The sequence below is a fragment of the Alligator sinensis genome, unplaced genomic scaffold (assembly GCF_000455745.1).
Source record: "Alligator sinensis unplaced genomic scaffold, ASM45574v1 scaffold262_1, whole genome shotgun sequence".
Lineage (NCBI taxonomy): Eukaryota > Metazoa > Chordata > Crocodylia > Alligatoridae > Alligator > Alligator sinensis.
In genome coordinates this window covers 3,975,684-3,985,045 of record NW_005841904.1, presented here as the reverse complement: position 1 = coordinate 3,985,045, position 9,362 = coordinate 3,975,684, and the positions used below count along the sequence as shown (strand labels likewise).

The window sequence follows — 9,362 nt, the reverse complement described above, 5'->3', positions numbered from 1 at the left end:
GAGGACCCCGCCGTGACAGCATCCTTAAGGAGCGACCACTCATCATGGACTCCCCTCTCTGTTAGATCCTGGTTTCTCAGGGCCTCAGCAACCAGCCTCCTGAGCTTATGAAAGTCAGTTTTCCTAAAATCAAGGATCTCTGCATTGCCAGTTTTGCCAGCTTTGTGATGAATAGAGAAAGCGATCAACTCATGATCACTGTCTCCCAGCTTCCCTTTGATTCTCAGGTCTCTCACTAGATCATCCCCTTTGGCCAGTACCAGATCCAGGAGCTCCTTACCTCTTGTTGGCCCATAGACTTCTTGAGACAAGTAGAGCTCATCAATGCAGGTGAGAGAGCTACGTGACTGATCAGATTTGGCAGAGTGCTCCTCCCATGAGATGTCAGGGTAGTTGAAGTCACCCATGACAACCATGCACCGAGCCTCTGCCAGTTCCGCTGTGAATGCATGGTTTTGGTTAGGAAGTCTGTAGTAGACATATCCCCTACACCATGTTCCCCCCATAATCTGACCCAAAGAGTCTCAAGTCACCCTTCTTGGGTGCCAAACTCCACTTCTAAAGAAGTGTACTGCTCCTTCACATAGGAAAAAAAAAAAAGCTACACCCCTGCCCTTTCTAGCAAGGCGATCCCTCCTGTACAAGGGATAGCCATCTATACATGTGAGTCCAGTCATAGGTGGAGTCCCACCAGGTCTCTGTTATTCCTATGAGATTGTATTGATTTTTATTTAGCAGGAGGGCCAGCTCCTCCTGTTTGTTCCCCAGGCTCCTGGCATTTGTACACAGGCAAGTACACCTGCCATCGGAAGTCCTAGACTTCCCAGCACTCCTGGAAGAGTCCTGTCCCTGGGCTGGGGTAGGAGTGAGTTCCATTGGGAAAATACTTGTGTCCCCTGTGCTGCATGACTTACTAATTCTGTGGTTGTCGCTTGGTGGGCTCGCACTGGTGGTTGTCCCCCTATCCCCCAGTGAGCTTAGTTTAAAGCCCTGTCAAGTAGGTCAGCCATTCTGGCCAAGAAGAGCTTCTTCCCCATTGGAGTGAGGTGGAGGCTGTCCCTTCCCAACAGACGAATGCCTCCACTTCTGAAGTGTGGGCTATGGTCAAAGAAGCTAAAGCTTTTGTGATGGCACCAGTGCTGCAGTCTTCTACTGACTTCATCAATACATCTCTCCCTCCTGTGCCTGTGACCCGTAACTGGGAGGATTCAGGGAAAAACTACCTCAGCCCTGAAATCCTTGAGCCCCGCACCCAGAGTCTTGTACTCACTCATAACTTGGCTGGGATTGCTCTGAGCCATGTCATTTGTGCCCACATGGATGAGGAGCATGGGGTAGTGATCGGAGGGCTGGACAAGTTTCAAGATCCTCTCAGCTACATCCCAGATATGGGCCCCTGGGAGGCAGCAGATCTCACAGGCCGAGGGATCGGAGCAGCAGATTGCTCCCTCTGTCCCCCTCAAGAGGGAGTCACCCACGACGATCACTCTGTGTTTCTTCCTTGGGGTGGTTGCAAGTTGCCTTTCTTCCTGTAGTGCTGGAGCTGGCAGCTCAGTTGGCTGTACTGGTGCTGCGAGGGGTTCATATCTGTTGTGAAGTCCAGCGGGGTGGTGACCCTGGCGCAGAGTGCCTTAAAGCCAGAGACAACCTTTGCCCAAGCAATCCCCAGCTGGACTTCATGGGAACTCCTCTTGTATGCCTTCATCCTGCTAGCTTTCCTTGCTCCTCCCTCCTCATTCTTTGGGCAAAAAGCCTGGTGGTAGGCATTGATCTCCTCTTCATCATCCTTGATGGCATGCAGCCTCTGCACTGCAGCCCAGAGCTCCCCTATCTGGCACTTCAGAGACTCTAATGTGGAGCACACCCCACAAGGGAGGCTGTCTTTGTTCCTGATCCCAGATGCCTGCATATGTGCTAGGTAGCCCCCACAGCCAAGAGCCAGGGGCTCCGTCTGGGTGGAGGCTGGAGCCATGGGCTCTTTCTGGGTAGAGGCCTCAATGGTACCAGATGGGGGGGGCCTCCAGCTGCAGGGGGAGGGGCGGGGGGATCTTCAGGGTGCAGCATGTCACCACCATTATGCAGGTAGCAGCCGGGGCTACTGCTGTGCTGACCCTTCTCTTCAGGCTCACCACCTAGATCCTTGTGCCCCTCTTGCTTGCCCTTCTGCACAAACTCCCGTGCTAACTCCCATGCTAAGTCCCATGCCAGGCCCAGAGCGCGCCTGTTTGCGCGCTCTGTTCATGCGGCTCTGGCCGTGCAGCTCCCTAGGGGTGAAGTTCGAAGTGAAGTTTGTAGGCTCGTCTGTGAAAGATGTTTTGAAAATCCCTTTGAGAATTAAAACTGAGAGATTGGAGAGAGAGTGGGTTTGTGTAAGAAATGTGCCCCACAGGTAATAGGGTATTCTTGTCTCTGATAGATTTTTGGTGTGCATTCATTCTGGTATACAGCTGCTGTTTGGTTTCTCCTACATATTTTCCATCAGGGCATTTGGTTCACTGGATGGATGAATGGAGGGGCACAAATCTCATTAGTATCTTTATCACCTTGACAACTGGGGCTGTAACAATGTTTGCCAGTCACTTTCTTGGCTGCACTTGGCTCATGCTGTAGGCAGCTGTTCAGGCACCAGCACATACATACATACAGAGTGAAGTTCAACATCTCACTCAGCCCAGGATGATTTAAGTCTAAATGGTGCCCAAATAATCCAAGAGGTTACCCTCTTTTGACAGATGGCAGCATGAGGTATGAGAGCCAGCTGAGCTTGTCACACACCATCCAGATCCTGCTTGCCTTCTCCCTGGAATCACATCATATAGCTGTAGCAATGATTTAGGTCCCCTGAACCCATTTCATGAAGTTGTCCAAGTTCTATGCCAGAAGCAGGTGACTGTCCAGAAGCAATAACCTGTAGAACCCAGGGAGCCTGTTGCTTCTTGACTTTTGCTGTACCAAGGTCCCCTCTGGGCTCAAGGTTAACCCTCCTGTGCCATCAGATCCTGCCAACACTAATTCTAGAAGTGACAACAGCATGGATGACTGGTGCCTCCTGATCCTGGGGGAGCATCAGTGGCTGATTGTTGGCTGGGCAGAGAGGTCCCCCAGTGGCCCCCCCACTCCCCAGCCAGCAGCAGCCAGTCTCAGGGGGGGCACATGTCCCCCCATACCCTGCCTATGCGTCACCTATTGGCAACTGTAATCACTTATTTTCATCCCAAGAAAATCTGGTCATAAATGGCCACATTTGTGCAGTTCTTCATCCTTCTGCATAAGGCATCATTTCATGCTGTGCTTTCACTTACCCAGCCCTAACCTGACAGACCACTTTCAGATCCCCACCTCCCGAAGAGAAGCCCTGTGCACAACTACTGGAGCTCATGATAGAAAGGAGGCATTCAAGGGGCATATGCACTTTTTTTCCCTTTAATCTTGCGCAGAGCAGGAAAAGGTGCTCAAGACTCATTCTTCTACTTGGGCTGAGCCCCTTCCAGCTCACCTCCCTAACACAATTGCATGTACCAAATCCTCCCAATAATCGCTGCACCACCATTTCATACAGCTGAAACCTAATGCAGTTAGAATTCAGGCATATAATTCCCCAGGGGTTATTTCCAGCTCCAGAAGGGCAGTGACAGTTGTTTTGGTTTGTACTTTAACTCTGGGCTTCCTGGTTTTCAGAACACAGATTTACTGTGCTCAACATTCTCAAAAGGCCTGAGATAACGCCAGGCAATCTCACGTCTGCATTATGAAGGTTAGTGATAACATGTCATTGAGTTCACCATTTGTTCAGTGATTTCAGATGTCTTGTACCCAAAGACAGCTACTAAACCTCTGAACAATAACCAAGGGACCTATTTTGTGGTACCATGGAACTTGATGCAATGAAAGTGTTTCTTAAGGAATTGAATATCAGTGAGTTAAGTTAAAAATATCAACTAGAAAAGACAAATCTCTAGACAACTGGTACCTAAAATGGATTTTTGAAGATGTATGTTTCATTCAAGATCACTTATCCATATCCACTCCCCAAACCTTAGTGGTTTTGATAAAATAGAGGCCTGCAGAATTTGTTCAGATAAATCCAACCGACCTTGCCAATTCAACCTATCCAATGCAAATGCAGTGACTTGCTTTCTAACCTCTTGTTGTTCCTCAAGTAACGAGATTCGGGTGTGCAGAAAGCAGCAAAACACTTGCCCCCTTTTCCCTTCCTCATGTGTTCTCTCTTATAACATTTAACTCCATGATCCTGAACTCTAGCAGCTATGGAATATCTAGGATTTGATACCCTCCTTTCTTTTGTTGTCCCCACATTCCAATTAGTCACCAGCCCTTGCACAGCCCCCCTCCATAGATAGCCAGCTATGCAGGAACTCTACCTCTTGTCACTTCTTTGATAACAACATCCTCTTCATCCACAGAGAGAGCGGACACCCCTCACCATGCATACTACAAGTCCTGCAGGACAGCAGCCCACCATTCCAGAACAGAGCTCTTCTGTAATACCTATATCCAGGTATTTTCCCCATGCACACAAGGCCTAGAACACCTCCAAGGAAAGCCCAAGTGTGACAGCAGCGGGTAGTGGCAGTTCTGTCCATAGCAGTACACTCTTCCCACTAAGCCAGTGCTGAGTCTGTGATTCAGCACAGTTTTAAAATGCTGCTGTAAGAAGACTAGTATTTTGATATGGGGTGGGAGGGGAGGGAAGGGAGGAAAGAAGAAATGTATAATCACATAGAACTCTTCATGAGAGTGAGGAGCAGTATCAGATTCCAATGTGGTCATTACAGACAACTCATCTAACCACTTGCCCCGAAGTTTCAAGTAGACTTCATTTTCTCACAAACATTTGTGCAGAGTTTCTATGGTCATTAACAGCTATTCTGTTCAGCCCCAAAGGTAATTGCATTTCAAGGTATGTGTAACAGGTTACTGCCTCAATGCCTTCGAACACTTGCAGTCCATCCTTCACCCTGCCAGCTGTTGCTGCCTAAAACACCTCTCAGCATGCCCTAATCATATACAAACAAGGTTCTTTGGGTAAATCTGATATCTTTTATTAGACCAACTAATATAGTTGGAAAAATTCTTCTTTGCAAGCTTTCAGGTACAAACACCCTTTGTCAGCCTGAGGAAGCGTATGCAGTTGGCCTGTGCTCTTCCTGAATGGAATATAAAAGAAGCCAGAGGTCAGTATGCATGCAAGAAAGCCAGTCAGTGAAAATGTAAATTGAGTCAGTTAATAGGCAAAAGACAGGTATTGGCGTGGGGAGGTAAGGGGAATGTAGACCTGGTAATAAGAATATAACTGGTAAATAGTAGAGAGGTTACCTGGTGTCAGATGTCAGGCAGGTTATAATGTGTCATAAATTCAATATCTATTGGTCCATGATTTTTTGTATTCAGGAGGTTGATGAAGTGAAGTCTGTGAAAGGTGTTTTGTAAATTCCCTTTGAGGATTAGAGTTGGGAGATTGGAGAAAGAGTGGTTTTGTTGCGAGACGCATGCACTCACGTAATTGGATAGTTTTGTCTTTGATAGATTTTTGGTGTATGTTCATACTGGTACACAGTTGTTGTTTGGTTTCTCCTACACATTTTCCATCAGGGCATTTGGTGCACTGGATGAGATATATTACATTTCTGGAGGTGCGGGTGTAACATCCAGGAATGCTGATGGCTCTGTTGTGGGGTGTAGTTATTGTGGGGGTAGTGGAGATATGTTGGTAGGTTTTATATGTCTTGTCATGCTATGGTCTGGATCCATTCAGTGTTTTTTGGGCCATAGGGATTTTGCTTCTGGAGATGAGGTTGGCGAGGTTTGGTGCTTGTTTAAAGGCTATGGTTCTGGGAAGATCTCTTTAAAAATTGGGTCTTCTTTTAGTATGGGTTAAAATTATTTGAGGATTTTCCATATAGATTCTAGGGAGGGATGATATCTCGTAACTAGTGGTGTGTGATTTCATGCATGGGTGACTGGTGCCTCCTAATACTGGGGGGGGCACCAGTAGCTGATCGCCAACTGGGGTGGGGGGTGGTCCCCCAGCAGCCAATCGCTACCATCGGCAGAAGAGCCAGTGGCAAAACTGAAAGTACTAGCGGCAAACCCAGAGGTGCCATTGGCGCTTCTCTCAGAGAGGGCACAGCCAATTTCATGGGGCGCATGTGCACCCATGTGCACCCCCTACGCATTGCCAATGGATTCATGGGGGTTTTCTTTCTGTACTGCAGCAGTTCTTCACATGGTATCTGAGCGGGTCTTTCAAAAGTGCGATCTCTCTCTTGGGGAACGTCCTTGTTGAGTGAAAGCCCTTTTGAGATTTGTGGGGTGACAATCACAGGTGTACTCCTCAGTGCAAATTTGGTGGGATTCGTGGGACTGGCTGTATATTATGGCTTTCTTGGTGTGTTTGGGGTGATTGCTGGTTCTGTGCAGATATGTATGTTGATTTGTGGGTTTCTTGTATATATGGTAGTCTGTATTTTGACATTCTGAATAGTGATTGTAGTGTCTAAAAAGGAAATGTTGGTGGTGAAGTATTCAAGAGAGAGTGTGATGGATGGGGTGTTGATTGTTGAATTTCTGATGGAAAGCAAGCAGAGATTCCAGGTTTTCAGTCCAAATGATGAAAATGCCATTGATATATCTTAATATATAGCAAGGATTTGATGGTGCAGTCCTTGTCTTTCACCAAACAAAGTAAGCAAACAAAAAACCTTATCATCCTGAACCCTGGGATTAGTCTCCTGGGGCTTCAGCCTTTCTGGCCTAGGCTTGTTCTCCTCATAGTCCAGAGATCTACTACCTCTAGTACTTCTCCTTCACTCCTCCCCCTGGGATTCTTAATTCCCAGTGAGCCAGGCTCCCATTAGCCTTCCCACAGCTGCAGCCCTTCAGCTACGATAGCTGCCTCCTCTTAAGAAGACAGGCCAACCTGTTACAGCATGGTTTGTAAGGTGCTTTGGGATCTGAATGAATGCAATGCATTTTGTACTGTAAATTATTGGATAGTGTTGCAATCCCTTCCACTTCCCCAAAGAACATCCTTCTCTTCAATAGTGTCCAGACTGATGTAGGATATCTTCTCTTAGCACTCAGATGAATCCTGTAAGGTACAATCACCCTCTTTAGCTTGAAGATGTTTTCCTTCCCCTTTGCAAAATAGGCTTTGCAGAGTGTTGGTAGCAGAACATGCAGAGAGCTACGAAAAGGCATTCAGTATTCATTGCCTACTGCTAGGAAAGAAAAATATGGCGCTGAAGTCTGAATCCTTCAGGGCAACAAGTGTTTTCAGTGGGACACCAAGGCTAGGGACTGACATTACACATAAACTGGTTTAAGTGATCAGAAACTGGTTTAAACCTGTAACAGAACAGACATGCAGTGTACATAAACCAGTTTGAAAATGACGGAAACTGCTTTGAAATAAACCTGGTTGAAGGTAGTATCAGACTAAACTGATTTGAGTCAAACTGGTTTATGCAATGTCTGTCCCAGACCCCTTCCTGGTTTAAATGAAACCAGAGTCCCCGAGCATCCCAGCATGCTCTCTGGACTGGGGTCTACGCTCCAGCCTAGCAGGACTGGCCCTGCTTCTCTGCTTCTTGGCTGGAGCTCCGGCAGAGACTTGCAGGCACAGCAGGGTCTGCCTGGCTTCCCTCTGCCTGCCCCCCACCCCCCCGCCTCCCCCAACCACTCAGTGCTCAAGTAGGGATTCCTCCCTCCTCTCTCCTACAGCACAGACTGTAGTCAGCATGTGGTAATGCTGAGCGGGGTCTGTGTAAGACAGACAGGACATAGGCAGACAGAATAGTGTCTGCTTAGGGCTTTTTGAAGCTAATCAGCAGGTAGCTGGTAATATTCCTCCATTCCATCCTTGGAAAAAGGTTGTTTATGAAGAGCTTTAACTAATGAAAGAGGCATTTGTTTTGCTGATGGGCTGATAAATGTTGTGTAACTCCCTTCTGTGTAACTAAATTTTGTGTAAATCCCTGCTGGCTGGATGGTGGGGGGAGGGGGCCCCTCCCTAATCACAGCATCCTGCTGGGACCTGGCCACATCCTCCTCAGGTCAGCAGTGTGGAAGGGAAGAGAGAGGCGTTCTAGTGCCACCCCCCAGCTTCTAGCCTGAGCCACTGCAGGCATGTGCCGGCACTTCCTCAGTCTAGAGGGGATGTCTTAACGCTTACAAACGGGTTCAGCCTAGCCAGGTTTGACTAACCTGCAAAGATTGAATCAATTCAGGCTTAGGCTTTTTGAATGTCTGTCCCTATCCCAAAGCTTAAAAACTCAAGGCTAGAGTTTTCTCTCTTTTATAAAAAGAATGAGCCAATCGGATGGATATTATGGAAAGCAAAGCCTTGTTACAAGAATGATTAGTCTTCTGTGACTGAAGTGTTACTGGTCTCTTTAATTAGAGTTTCCGGTCTTTTCTAGGTCCCTAATTACCTGACAGACCAAAAAGGACCATGAGAATTACAATTTATAAACTGAGTGCTGTGAATATCACACCCTTCACAACTCCCAGATTCCTTTTATTATACATACAACAGTGTCTTTGCTGTCCTTTTTCATTATCTTTCTCAATTTAACCACAGTGCTAAAGTGAGGCTGCCTTTGTTAATTTTTGTTGATATAGTTTCCCTTATTATGACCTTAAAGGCCATTGTTTGACATTTTCAGTAAATGAGTGTATTTTTAGTAATAAACACTTCTCTGAGTCATGAGGCTGCTCTGTGTATGTGTGCGTGTACTTGGCACCAAGAAAATCCTAGCAACAGCCCAAAGAGAAAGATACAGTAATTCAACTCTTGGGGGCAGTTATGCTGGTTGCAGCAGATGGCTGGAGCTCATCAGGAGGTTGCTTTTTTTTAAATGCCCTCATTTGAGCAAAACCAAACAGGAAGGATGTTTGACCTTGAGTATGATAGCAGTCCCATCTACATCAAAGCATAATTACTCCCTCCACTCTAATGACCATGGCTTTTTGAAATTGCAAGTTTTATCTTTAAAATGTTGTTCTACTTGTCAGCTCAACTCTTGCAAGGGAGAGAGGATTACAGGCTGCTGAATTTGGGAGTCATTATAAAGTGAGGAAGTGATGATCAGGAGTCAAAGCAGGGATAATTCCTGTCTATAACTCATGAGAAGGAGTATTAGAATAGGAGGGAGGAATATTCTTGCAAGATAAAACAAGGGGGAGCTATCTTCAAAATCTTACTGAAGCCAAAGGGAATTGTGCCCATTTTGTCCAGCTGTACATTTAGTACAACTACAATGAGCCCAGTCACAGGGCTCAAGTGCCTATACACTAATGCTAGGAGCATGGGGAGCAAGCAGGATGAACTAGCATTCCTG

The 9,362-nt window shown here is 46.7% G+C and overlaps 1 long non-coding RNA gene across 1 annotated transcript; it reads left to right on the top strand.

Moving 5' to 3' along the window:
- The first annotated feature begins 292 nt into the window (after window positions 1-292).
- On the top strand, window positions 293-5,177 carry LOC102378438. Its single transcript, XR_323214.1, has 3 exons — window positions 293-330; window positions 4,425-4,519; window positions 5,107-5,177. It is a non-coding gene; the product is annotated as an uncharacterized LOC102378438 (long non-coding RNA).
- The last annotated feature ends 4,185 nt before the right edge of the window (window positions 5,178-9,362 follow it).